Raw genomic sequence first — 15372 nt, forward strand, 5'->3', positions numbered from 1 at the left:
GTACCGGTCCGGTTCCGGTTCTGGCGGTTCTAATGTTCATCCCAACCATTAAGCATCAATACAACCATAGTAAGCAATTAAGAATTACATCAATAAAATTAATAAGGAACTTAACAAGTTCCACTCCATTCTCTATCACTTGACTTATAACTTCCATCTATCATCCTCTTTCCTTAAGGGTAACCTGAGATACGTGGAATTTAAAAAGAGATATGTAAGACAAAAATGTCTCATGAGCTACATGGGTTGTGACCCAAAACATTTATCACATTTTACATGAAAAATCATTTCATTCATAACATAACATAGTTTTTGACCATAAAACCTTTTCAAACATTTTCAAGGAAAACTCTTTTCATATATGTCATAAATATCATTTCATATCTTATCATTTCATTTCAAAAGACAACTTTCCACAGTTCATTCTATTTTATCATCAAGGGCTAATTTCGTATTAAAACGTTGCCATTTTTATACTTAGGGTCTACTTCCAATAAAGGAACCAATCCCAAGTCTAGACCAAGGTGGAAAGAACAAATCAATCCACTAAGGCATCATTTCCATAAGGACATCTATCCCGCGAAGGGGACGTACCACCCCGATAAATTCCTCTAAATCCCATTACGGGGACATCATGGCTCGAGCAATATATTCTTTTCATTACTTTCCAATTCATTCCATTATATTCATTACTTTCCATTTCTTTTCATTACTTTCCATTCTTTTCATTACTTTCCATGTTTTGCATATTGTATACATTAGTATCAAAATACTCATTTAAAAAGTAAAGCATCAATATTTCAAAACATTTCAAACACGTTAACAAAACATTTATTCTTCCCAAAGTTTCTTTTCTTTCAAAAAATTCTTGCATTCAAGGCATTCTTTTAAAACGTTCTTTCCAAAAACATATAACACTTTTATTTCAAAACGTTTCATATATCAAAGCATTAGTATTTGAATATCATAAAACCATTTTTCCATGTACCCCAAAATGGGAAAAATTCCAACACATACTCACTTCAATCACAAGAAGGTTAGCTAATCCTCTTCTAATTCCTTTCCTTATAGAAACACTCTCAATCACCACCTATATAACATGGATGGACATAAGCCATTAAAAATGACCAAAATACCCCTCATATATTTTTAACAGTTAGATATTCCACATAAGCTTAATTACTTCTTGTTAGCTTATATATAAAGCTTGAGGGCAATCGGAGGTCATTTACTAAGTTCTCCACGAAACAATACACTTAACAGACTATTTGACACGCCCCGTGTCAAAACTGCAGGTCACCATTTTGTAAAGAATTTTGCTAAAACTTTGTAACTTGTTCCCTATACCTCCAATGGCTACCAAACTTTACAAATGGTTATTAAGTACTAAATAAAGTATCAACTTCTTAAATACTCAATTATCCCCTATCCTCATGATGACTTAATCATTAAGATCTTTATCCAAATGCTAAGTTCATAATGCTTACAAACACTCAAATGAAAGGATTAAGAGCTCAAGAACATTCTTTAACCAATATGAATTATTCCCAAATCATTTAATACATCATTGCGTGTTATTAAGTACATAAAAATCCACCAATATCATTGTAAGTATCTAATGTAACTATTGAATCCTCAATTCCATTCCATGTTCCCAAATTACCATTGGGTTAAAACAATCACTAGAGATAGAACTTCACTAGCATTCCTTCATATTAATCTTTCAATAACATATCTAGTGTGTTAATTCATGTTCATGAATATCATTCACTTCTTAGATGTCAATCATTATGTGTTATCCTTAGATTTTCCAAAAGACCCTTAAGGCCAATAATTCCATATATCAATCAAAGAATCAAGTAACACCTTATGTTTTAAATCCAATCATTACAAGAGTACACATTAATTATTATGAACTTCCTTTACTAATAAATTGCTCAAATTCAAATGATTCTATTGATTTCATCATATTGACCCCAAATCAATTTCAATCCTAACTTATACATGATTCTACCATCATGGATGTGTTTGATTATTCCGATTGGATTCATTGTCATCAGACACCATCTAGGTCATATAATACAATGAAATTTCATCATCAATTGCAATATCCCCAATTTGGGTTTTCTAGGGTTCATGGTTGACTTTTTACCTAAATCACCAAAACCATCAATAGAATGATTGATTTGACATTGGAACCATTGAAATCACCTAAGGGATGTTAGAAACCAAAACACTAATCATTAATTCTCATAAAAATCGACTTTGGGACTCCACCCACTTCTCAAATTTAAATTTCCAGGTCAGAGGATGAGAGATTCTACCATGTAAGCCTTTGTTCTTCCTTTCCTTTACTTAAATGCTCAATTCCCAACTTAAATCAAACCTTAGATGATGAAGAAGAGTAAAATCGCCATTAGCTTCTTTCTTGCTTGAAAAACATGGTCAATAAATTAGGGGAAGGAGGGTGTGCATCTTGTTTCCTCAATTTTCATATTTGGCCCCTCTAGTTGGCCCATTTTGGCCAAAACTCACCAATCCTTAATATTTGTGATTTTAACTTAGTTTATGACATAACAAGTCCTTTTCAATCCATTATGTAACTTTTGTAGTCCCTTCCATTAATTTATTCAACCCTTAGGTCAATTCACTATGCCAATTTGACACTTTTGGCCCTTTAACTTTTAAAATGTTATTATTTTCACTTTGAACCTTCTAAACTTCATATAAACTAATGATATAATTATTCGGTAATGATTTAAGCAAATAAATCATATTTAATTTATTTACTTTATTAATTTAAGAACCTAGTCTTAAATTTTAGGATGTTACAAAAGCATTCTCCCTTCTCTTTTTCTACTTGTCTTTTGCAGTGTAGTAAATATTTTATACTTAGAAGTGCTTCCCCTTTAGTGTTTGTTTGAGATAAGCACTTAAATGCTTAAAACGTACTTCATTCAAGATGGGAAATTAGCATCCCATGTGTCTTACTCTTGATGGTAAATACATTGTAGAGAAACTATTTCTTGAGTTTTTTCTATCTTCATCAACTCCCCAATTCCAAGTGGGATCAAAGGTTTCAAAGGTTATCTTCTTAAATTCCTATGGTTGTTATTATATTTATAGTTCATTTATTTGGATCCTCTTGGTGGTTTTGTCTTAAGCTCTTAGGATTTGCGTATAGCGTACACTTCGTACCATGCAAATAATAACGTCATAGCTTAAGAGTAATAACCACTACCGCCAACTCCTAATCATACATCAAGGGATTCGCCTTGATACTATTTGTCTATTGGAAAGCATACACAATCACCTTCCCTCTCCACATCATCTCACACCCCAAACCAGAATAGGATGTAGATGCCTATTTGTTTTCATCTTGATCTTTTTCAATCTTAGATAGTTGATACGCAACCACATGTATCATCATTCTTTTAACGAATTGGATCGACATTACCCAAGAGGAAGAACTTAGTCTAATAAACCCGCACCCAAGAAACTCATGAAGCCACGACACCATGCCAAAAATAAGGTCACAATGGAACTCTGCCTGAAATTATAGTGATAAACTTGAAAACACATCAAGGAGAAACATCGATATATTCCCTATCAAGCTCCACATCATAGAGACCCACCATTTTCCTTGAACACTCAATCGCTTAAGCCAATAAGACCTCACATCTACTCGCTAGGAACTTGTGTGCCTTCATCATAGAAATTATAGGAATAGACCCTAGAACAAAGTTTTCTCCACATAGACATACCCTCCTTCGACAAGGGGAATACCCATGCACTTTTCAGCATAGAAAATCTCAGTCTGATTGGAAGACACCCAAACCATACCAACGACACACCGCATGACTTGGTCACAGACATGAACAAAATCCCTACTACTACCTTAAACTCTAGCACCAACCCCAGAGGAGTCTAAGGCAGCATGAAATAAGCACATAAACGTTGACACAAAAGGTCTACCATACAGACAACTGGAATACCAACCACCAGGTCATTGGGTTTCCTCGTCGTTCTTCCAGTCCCATATATATATATATATATATATATATATATATATATATATATATATATATATATATATATGTCGCTTGCATTACCATGACGTCTCTTGTCTCGCTAGTTTAGGTTAAAGATTGGTACACCTATTTCACATTCTAAATTCCATAACTTGCTAGAATCTTAGTCTATATAAAGGTTCTCTTACCAGTCTACCATCGACCAACGATAAACCAACACCTTGAAAGGCTTGCCAAATCTATGCAGTCCAGCCATCACTCTAAGATGATCTTCCATTTCCTCGATATACGTAACACTAGTCGAACTATGAATGCTATGGGATAACTGTGTTTGAGGGTCATGAGCAACTTCTGGCATCGAAAACGTAAAATGCATGAATCCTAACAGTCTTTCAGACAACCTCCTGTTTCCCGTGGTTTGATGTTCCTTAGAGATGAAAACATCTTCCCTAATGTCAATATATATTAACAATCACAAGTTCCACGAGAAAGAAGAGATTATGGTATTATATCGAGAAGAGTAAGAATCCTAAATGCATATAACTCTCTACACACACCCTCCCACCCTTAAGTGTCTAAGCACGTAATTGAGCCAGTCTACACTGTGAGTATGAACACCGACCTCTGTATTCAATTCACTCATAGCATAGCTTTGATTCCAACCTGTAACATCATTATTTTTACCCCAAAAATTTTCATTTTATTTAAAACCTTTAAGTACAAAATGAAATGGAAGTCTTTTATTTATTCGTAATTTAAAACAAACCACACGTTACCATCTTTCAAAAACAACCCAATTAAAAACTGTTTAAGTTTAAGAAAAACTTTATTCAACAAAATTAATAATCAAAACATGTCCAAGTGGAATTGTCTAAATAAAAACATACTACCCAAAGATAAATGTTCCCAGCCTCACCAATCCACGCTCCTAAGCTACCTATACCGATCTAAATGCATGAAGTACAAGAGACGTGTCAACCTCTACTGAGTGAGTTAATAAAACTTTCATATAGTCATAGGGAAAAAGTACAAGTCCTGAACGAGTCAACAATTCAATTTAAGACAAAACAACATTTATCAACAAATAAACTCCCTTGGATCCATGTTCCACACATCAAAATCACCAAGGCTCTCCTCTTAGCCTCTATGTTTTTTACAAACAACAAAATCAAGTTCTTTGTGTTTTCCGAGTAATCACTTTGCATCTATCTCTTCATCCATGGCTGTTGGAATGAAATATATTTTACATCAAATCTTGGGTTTTACGCTGAAGATTACAAACTTAGAGAGACATAAAAACATTTAAGGACGAAAGCTTCTTCCATACTATGTTACACCAATCAAGATCAACAACTACGAGGTTGATTTTACTTTTATTGTTATGTCTTTTAATTTCGTCTAACAACATGTTAGATGCCATTTTATGCATCTTTTATTTTGTTTTTATTAGTGTTTTGCATTATATCTTATGTTTTTTCGTATACATTAGTTTAAATAATGTTCATATCATGTTTTTCGTCAGAATTGTCGTAATGCTCATGTTTTATGTCATTTTCCGATATTTCGAGTGGAGCAGTATTTTGGGAGCAGCTTGGATGCATATTTGAAGCTTAATGGAGCTAAAACACCTGAGGAAGCTGGAACCTAGGTTAGATTTGCTCAAACTGAAGAGTTCGCCTAAAACATGTGTTTTCTGATTTGCATGATCAGGTTTCATCTTTGCAAATTTTCCAAACCATAAATCGATTTTTAGGACCTCGAAGCACTTATACGATCATGTTTCTCCATAAAGTACGATCGTGTTTTTGAGTTTTTTTTCAGATATAGAAACGTACTTCATTAAACGGGGATTTTCGGGACTTCGAGGCATAAACACGATCGTGTTTTTTCTAAAATCCATGTATGATGATGCTGTGTTGTGTATAAATACCCCATATCTCATCAATTAAAACCCTAGACGTTCCCAGTTGACCAGAGATGACTAGAGCCGATTTTTGGGATGATTTTTCTCTGTTTTTATCAATTTCTGAAGATCTAAAGACTGTGGATCGACTCTTTCATTTAGTTTAGTAAGATTGGTCGTTTAATTTACTTTTTATTGTTATAGTCTTATAGATTTGATTTTATCCATGTTTGGCTAAAACCTGAGATTTTAGTTCTGCAAAGATTTGTACTTTTTATGTAGTTAATCATTAGACTTGGTTTTTATTTCGTGATTCTATCTAGTTATTTCAATTTTAGACTTAATGAATTTTTGATTTCTGATTCTTTTTAGCATGATCACTTAATTTAGGATTAAATCATTCTAGTTAATCAGTTGTTGAAATCCTTAATTGTTTTGATAAACAGGTAAAAAGTAATAAGTAAAAGATTAGTTCCGTGTTGGGATTTGACTCTATTATAAATTGAAATTTCATATTTTTAAACATCTAAGCTTAAGAGAAGTATTGAATATCATTGGGAATTTTACACTGATCATGATGCTGCTTTTCTGAATTGATTAAGAGCTTGTTTAATTAGGTTAGTAAAAAGTTAGGATTAACTGAAGAGCTTGTTTTGGTTAATTTATTTGATAAAAGAGAACTTAATATACCTTGTTACCAGTTTTTAGTACCACACAAGAGAACACCCTCAGACAGTGTTGTAGTTGCGAGTTAATCGAGTATGATCGTAATCAGAGTAAACAAAGTAGTATGAACAACGAGAGTAAATAAGATCTGGTTTATAGCTCAATTATAATTTCGTGTACAAAGAGAATCTAGACAGAATGTCTTCGCTAAAAGTTCTACCTAACTCTGAGTACAACTCCTATTTATAGGAGAATAAGAAAGTATACAAAAAATACTAAGGGATAAACATCAAGACTTCGAAACTAATATGCCTTAGTAAATAGATAAAATGACTTTCGAAAATGACTCAAATAACTTCGACACATTAAAACATATTTGACCCTAACATTCTCCCCCTTTGTAATCAGTGTCAAACTCAGTTTGTGAGAATTTGAGTAGCCATATGCATCAATCTTCGAATCTTAGTATACCAACTCATAACCTTCTTCAGCTCAGCCTTATCTCATTCGTTGTTTTTCTTACAATTATTCATACGAACAATAAAGTTCATATATTGAGCAGTTGTATACCGTTCCAGTTCTGAAGCTTGGAAAAAGAACCTCTTAGTTTTTCCTTTCTTGTCTTTTCCTGGAAAAAAAAAACTAATCCCATTGGCTTTAAACAGATTTCCCCATCAGCAAACTTCTTCAGTTCTTCTTGACTCTTCACAATTTCTTGGGCTACTTTTATTTCCTTTCCCATTGCCGTACACAGCTCAATATCAGTTAAGGCTAGACAATCATGGTAATTATCTATAAAGATTTTGATGTGACCAAGACCAAGTCTCAAAATCTCTTTGCCTGTCCCTGAAGTTTCGAAGCGTCCATATCTTTGAGAATTAATGCAACTTGAATAAGATCATTCAAGTTCATCAATGGAAAGTCAGCAACTTAGAAATCACAAACCACATTGATTGCCCTTACAACATGAAATCGAAAGTTCTAAATCATGTTTTCAAACAACACATCCTTAGTCACACTTATCACTCGCACAATCTTGATAAGGGACCAAACCTCTTCCTGATTCTTTCCGACCACAGCATGAAACCTCAGCTTCATATGAAGAAATTCATCTTCATTCTTGAATTTCTCAATAATTTTGTATTGTACTGTGATGAACATCATTTCATTGATTGGGAAATCAAGTTGATTCATATATGTGTTCTCTATTGCATAGCTCTTCCTTGGCTTCTTCTCGAATGCATTCATTTCATTATATGCCACTCTTGCTTCAATATTTGCATAACTGTGTAACTTAGTTGGATCACCTTTGTCCATTGAAGGAGGATCATTTTTACGAGGCATCAAAATACTCTGAATTTGACGCTGTTTCTCCATCTCTGCTTCAATTTCAGCTTTTTTTTCTTCCTTAGACTTTTCTATAATAACCCCTTTTCCTTTTCCTTTATCAGCTTCATTTTGTTTGGGTTTCGAAGAACTCCCTCCACCAGTAGAATCAATTACTATGCCTTTAGCAATTAACCTTGTAGTAACTGTAGCTGCCATCACTGGTTCAGCCTTCGAAAATATTGGTTTTGTTGTAGGAATTTGAGTCTTGAAAACTTTTCCAACAACCTTTGTTTCTTCATTTATTTTCTCAGAATCATTTTCTCCTTTACCAACACCTTTATTTTCTCCCCCCTTGCACCCCTGTGACAACAGGCGGGGCATTCGTTGGTAAAATAGTGACAAACTTAGACAAAGGAGCCAACACATTTTGAATCGCAGTCTCGAATGAGCAAAACTTCTGATCTATAAACTCAGGAGTTAAGAGAGAGGAAGAGCCATACTTCAAAACAAGCTCCTGCAACTCGACAATCATGGTATTAAGTTTACCAAAATGGGTAACATCATTAGTTACTTTTTCATCAAATTGAGGAACAAAAGATTGATGAGTTTGGACAAACTTAGTAACACCAGCAGCAATAATATCAACTTTCTCAAGTATAGAAGAATACTTGTTATCCAACTCACTTAGCTCTGTGGACATACTAACTTTCATCTCTTCAAGCTTTCGATTCTGATTTTCCCGAACTGTTTTCACATATTGCACAAAAAGAACATGACGTTCCTTGGCAACAAGTTTCAACTCTTTGAGCTCATCATTAAAAGTCGAAGACCTAGACTTCACTCCCAACTCATTATTTTTATCCAGAACATCAAGCTTTTCTTGAATTCGAGATTCTGAATCTTGAACCAACACATTCAATTTATTCAAAAGAATAAGCTCTTGGGCTTTGACCATAACATCAAGTTCGATACCAAAAACAGAATTCCTACCCCTGCATCGGCTTGTGATTGCAACAATGAGTTAAGCTTCCTGTTGAGAATCTTGAACTGTTTCCCCGACATAAGAATATGTTCTGGAATGTTTTCTTCTTCAGAATCAAATTCCAGAATAGAAAATGATCCTCCAAACCCTCCATCATCAGTTTCATCATCATTAATTGGTTTGGGTGGGTCAGTAGATTGAGACGAAAAGAGAGAAGTAATGGGTTGATTGATGACTAAATCAAAAGTTGGGGAATATGTGGTTGTAGGTACAGTGGTAACAATTGGTGGTAACGAAGTATTGGTGATGATGATGGAAGTGTCAAGAATACCTGGATTAGAAACTGGAGGTTCATTGTTCGAGACTCCTTCACCCATGTTGACATTTTCATCAGTATTAGATACGTGTGTGGAAATGCCTGAGATTCGAACCTCCTCATAATATGATTCAGTTAACGAAACCTCGGGTGCTGTGACCAAAATCTGCTCAGGAGTTGACACTTTTATAGATTCACCAAGAATAGTAGATGTGTCCACTATAGAAGTTTTCACAGAGCTACTGTAAATTCCTATCTCCTCGGTATTCGACTTGACTTGAGATTTCTTCTTAGGTGAAACATCACCCATTGGAGAATCCGGAACAATTTCATCATCTTCATCTTCCTGAAGGATCAACATTCACTTTTTCGTCTTCTTTGAAATATGTATTGCAACATCCTCAGCCCTTCGCTTCTTCGAGGATGGAGAAACAGGAACAGGAACTTCACGAAGAAAAACTCCTTTCCTAGTTAGATGTGGCTTTTGAATCATTGAAGGTGAGAAACTGGATGACCTCTCAGGAGATGTTCGTGATTGATGAGACATCTTTTTGAGACGCTTTAACACACCAGACTTCGTAGGAACAATCTGCTTGGAAGGAGCAATTTGTTCAGTCTCCTTATGTTGTGCGAACTTCTTCGAAACTTTGGCAACCTCTATAGGCTTTTTCTTTGGTGACTTAGAGACGGTTTTCTCTTGATCATGTTTCTCTGGAATGGATTCATCAACACTCTTTGGCTTTCGAGATTTCTTCGAAGAACCTTCATCATGTTTTTCCAACAGCACACTAGTACCATCATTTGTGTTCATAGTGAGCAAGTAAGCCTCCAACACTGGATTCAAAGGATCAACCTTCTTGAGCATCCCATCAGGAATCCTAGCAACTGTAGGAAAAATACTCACATCATCTTCAATCGTCTTGGGATAATGATACTTCAAGAATTCTGCTTTAGGCTCATCAGCAGGCACCAAAATACTTTCATTTTCATAAGCATATTGAATAATTAGACTCCAATACCTTGCACATGAAATCCTATCTATTACATTCGTGTTGTCAATACTCTTCAAAAATTCTTTCCACATCTGAGTCGCATAGTAAACTTGTATATCATAGTAAATGCCTGCGACCATATCATACACTTCCATGCGTCCTTTGTCTAAACCAACACTTCGACCTTTGAGGCATCGAAGATAAATTCCAAAAAGAAAATTCCACAAAATTGGAAGACTAGACTTCTTGAAATCGCTTATCTTGGTTAGAGAGGGTTGATAGCCCATATCAATGAACATGTGAAGAACTTGTTCATTAGTAACTTTGTAGAATGGTGGAGAATTAGGGATTTCAAGGATCTTGACAAATAACTTCTTGGTAAGACGAAACTTCTTATCATTAATCAAACTGAAGGTCACAATATCCATCGTCTTGTTGTATGAAGCAGTAGAACCAGCCATTGACAACCAAGACATTCGTATTTCAAACGCACTCAACATCGCAGTCGATAAAACAGAATGTTTCAAAGCAACAATGAGCATCTTGAGTTCTTCAGGGTACACTGTAACATCACCATCCACTTGATAATTGTTACTTTGAATCTTCATGATGGGTTGAGAAGATGCATCGTCAGTAGTGTTGGATTAAAGAGCAGCCAGGATTAGGGTTTGTTTAAAAGTGATGAAGAACAAAGAGATAAAGAGAGCACGGATCGTAGTGAGAGTTTTTAGTATGCGTAAATTTGGAATGACGACCCAATTGCCCCTTTTATATGTATCCCCTTTTTGAATTTCAAACGGTTACCATCAATAAGCATAACACGTGTCCCTTGAAAATCGCACCACTAGCCGTCATACACGCCATGTTAGAAAAAGTGAGTAGAACAGTTTCTGAGAAACGCGCACAGAAACCAAACCGTCACATCAATAGTCTCTTCATGAGTACTTGTGGATAAGGACCAAAACCATCAGAATGGAGGTTGGGCTCTTTTGTTTTTGGGTTTGAAAACGAAGTCATGTACCAGACTTTCGAAATCATCATCCTGAGTTGGTAATACCTAGAACCTCAAGGATTTCGTGAGTGCAGTGTGCCAAAGAAAAAGATAAGAAGCAAATTAAGAAAAATATGGATCTGTGATGTCAAAAATATAATTTCGACATAAAGGCAGAAAAATCCCGGGCAAAGATTGCTTCGTGAATCATCAAGAGAGATGATCCACAGCTTGCGTGGTTTCCCGTGAATTACAATCGAGTACTTATTGAGAAGTGTCGAAGGGCTTCTTTTTAATCAAGCTTCAAGGGTGGTTTAAATTTTCGTTACAAAGCATACTCTACATAAGTATGACAAGTTGTAAATGAAACTACCTGTTTGACCAGTGTAGTCAGTGACAAGTAAGCTTTGAAAAGTTTATTAAGTAACGTAGGTTGAGAAAGATACTCAAACGGAAATCATATTCTTGAAACCAAAATGAGACCTAAATCTTGTTGGGAAACAAATGTCGTGGGTTTCGAACATTTGATCAAGATGACTATTCAAGAAAAGAGTATGATTTTGAGTATCGAATATAGGTACCGAAACAAATGTTTCGTCATATCTGGAACAAAGTTCCCCGTCAATTCTTTAAAATGTTTCGAAAAGTAGGGTTTCACTTCCATCACGGTCTCATGATGTTAGATCATAAACACTGAATTTTGATATGTCTAGATCCTGATTGGTTTTTACTAGAAATCTCTTGGACATATGTCTTTGTGTGTGAATGTGTAAGAATTTTGGGATGAAAAATATTGGCTTAAAAGAAACAAGTGTACCTCTACGTTGATTTGACCTCGCAGTAAACTCTTAACTCATTTGAGAAGAGTAAGGTAGCTCATGGACTAATGTGAAGATAGCCTGATTGGGAAGAAATTTTCGTGATGAAAACTTCATTAAGGCTTTGAAAAACACACATTGAGTCAAAGGAGGCTTAGGTCAACATGTTGCAGCATGCTTCTAGGGATAACCTAACTAGTGCAAAGTTTTTCGAAAAATATACCTGACCCTAGAGTTGCAAGCATGAACCATGGATGATCTTTGCCAAAAGCTGTATTTAGAAAATTGAATACAAACACCAAACAACAAATTTTTATAGCTTTTGATTTTGCGAAATTGAAAAGACAAAACAAAAGTAAAATCTTTTTGATCTTTTTGATATTTCGAAAATGTAAAGACGAAACAAATGTAAAATCTTTTTGTTCTTTTTGATTTTTCGAAAATTGAAAGACAAAACAAAAATAAAATCTTTTTGTGCTTTTTGATTTTTCGAAACAAACAACAACAAAATATTTTTGGTATTTTTGGATTTTTCGACATGAAAGTAAAAATAAAAAAATGTTGGACAAAACTCACGAAAATTTGTGATTAAGCGATGTGTACATAATGTCCAAATCAAAGCGTGTCGAAGCGCTGAACGTGAACAGTAACCTCTGAATGACAGACTATTTTCTTTCTACGACCATTCAACACCTCTGAATCGACACTCATGCAACTTTCCTTTGTTATTCTTTCGAAATCAATCCAGGAACTGAATTACCTTCAATTATTCCTAGACCTCCCAAAATTCTCACGAATGATTTTTCATCCAATGGCTTTGTGAAAATATCAGCAAGTTGATCAGTGGTTTTCACAAAGTGAACTTCGATATTGCAATCCTCAACAAGATCTTTTATAAAATGATATCGAAGAGTAATATGCTTGGTTTTTGAATGTTGCACAGGATTGTGACAAATGTGTATGGCACTTTGTGAATCACAATACAACGGAATTTTCTTCATGTTGATTGCATAATCACACAGTTGGCTTTGAATCCATATGATTTGTGAAGTGCAAGCTGCAGCAGCAACATACTCTGCTTCTGCTGTGGAAATCGAAACACATGTTTGCTTTTTCGATTGCCAGCTTACTAACTTCCCATCCAGTAATTGACATCCGCCGCTTGTACTTTTTCTATCAAGATTGCAACCTCCTAAATCAGCATCTGAAAATGCTTGTATGAAGAATCCTGTTTTCGACGGATACCACAATCCTAACGAAATGGAGCCTTTGAGATATCGAAAAATGTTCTTCACAGCTGTTAAATGTGGTTCTCTAGGATTCGACTGATATCTATCACAATTACAAACAGAAAACATAATGTCAGGTCGACTTGCCGTAACGTAAAGTAATGAACCTATCATGCTTCTGTATAAAGTAAGATCAACAGCAGGTTTATCTAACGAAGGAGAGAGCCTTGTTCCAACCGCCATTGGTACTCGTAATTTCGTGCTATTTGTCAAACCAAAATTTTCAAGCAGATTCTTTGTGTATTTTTCTTGATTAATAAAGATTCCTTCTCTGCTTTGACGAATATTCAATCCTAGAAAGTTGTTTATTTTTCCCATCATACTCATCTCAAATTGACTTTTCATCAGATTTTCGAAATCTCTAGACAAAGCAGGGTCAGTCGAGCCAAAAATAATATCATCGACATATATTTGAACAAGCATAAGATGATCCCCAACTTTCTTTCGAAAGAGTGTGGGATCAACTGATCCTTGTTTAAATTTCGATTGTTTTAAAAAAGAGGTAAGAGTTGCATACCATGCTCTTGGTGCTTGCTTTAACCCATATACAGCTTTATCTAAGATATAACAATGATTAGGAAATTCTTCATTTATAAAACCTGGAGGTTGTTCAACGTAAACTTTTTCTTCAAGTTCTCCATTGAGAAAAGCACATTTGACATCCATCTGATAGAAATCTGTTAGGCGTGTCAGACCCAACAAATAATAGGGGTACGATATACTCCAAAATAATCCCACTATATTGCACTAGAAAGGTAGTACAAGGCAAGTAGGGTCGATCCACAGAGACACGGGACAATCAGTCTATACCTGTTTTGCGTAAGGTATTTGTTTACAAAAGATTAAGAGGGGGGTTTTGAATGCAATGATTAAACAAATAAATTTAAAACACGAGTAAACAACCAAACGAATGAATTAAGTTCAGATTTTTGTAAGGACTCCAACTTCATGTATAACAATCCAGCAGTGTGAATCAAAGATGACAAGACATTTGTTTCATTCTATCTAAGTTGGTACTTGAAAGTGTTAACAAGCTCTAACACTTTCCTTTCACCACATTAATCAATCAAAACAAGCTCTTTGATTAATCCTAACCTTACTAACCTAATCTAAACAAGCTCTTAGAATTAGATTAAAAGATTGCATTAAGCTATTTGTGAATGTTCCCAACAACACCCAATACTACTCACAAGCTCGGGAGCGTAAGAATGTGTGAAAAGATTTACACTAAATTCATTCATAAGAAATCAATTTAATGCTTGTTACTTAGTTCAATTCACAAAACAATTACGGATTTTGCAAAATGAATAACTTGAATGACCTAACCCTAATTCAAATGGCCAATAAGAATCATTATTAGACTCAAACATTCGATTGAAATAAAATCAGTTTCACTAGATAGGAATTAAACACAAACATCAGGTCATATGATTTGATTCACAACCAAAAAGTCAAAACATGAAATTGGAGAAGTTAGGGTTCTAGCCACACATGGCTAGAACAAGATTAACAAGTTTAAAAGATGAAATTAAGTGCTAAAGTGCTTACAAAGAAGAAATTAAAATGTTTCCCAATGATTAACGGACAAACCCTTGCTAAAACCCTTGAATTCTCCTCTCCAAAAGTGCTCTGATATGTTCTGTGTGTGTAAAAATGACCCAATTCCCGTGATATGAAAAATAGGAAAAACTGCCAAAAGACAGTTTTTGGGTCGAACACGGCCCGTGTCAAAATAGGCTAAACTGACACGGGTCGTGTTCAACAGTCAACACGGCCCGTGTTGATTTGCACTAAACTGACACGGCTCGTGTTCAGCATGGTCAACAGCTTCTTCTTGGTCAAACACGCCCCGTGCTCACTTTTCAGTGTAAATCCAACACGACCCGTGTACCCCTCTGACTCCGAATCCAAACTGATTTTTCCAACTTTTCCGTTCTTCGTCCGATCATCCCGAAATCTTCACCAATGCTTCCCAGCACCTCCCAAAGCGCATTCCAAGCTCCGGTTTACCTGAAAAAGACATGAAAGTGTGCAAATAAGGTTGTTCTAGAGACT

This window comes from Lactuca virosa, chromosome 9 (assembly GCF_052849685.1).
Source record: "Lactuca virosa cultivar CGN04683 chromosome 9, Lactuca_virosa_CGN04683_v6, whole genome shotgun sequence".
In the NCBI taxonomy this organism is placed as follows: Eukaryota; Viridiplantae; Streptophyta; class Magnoliopsida; order Asterales; family Asteraceae; genus Lactuca; species Lactuca virosa.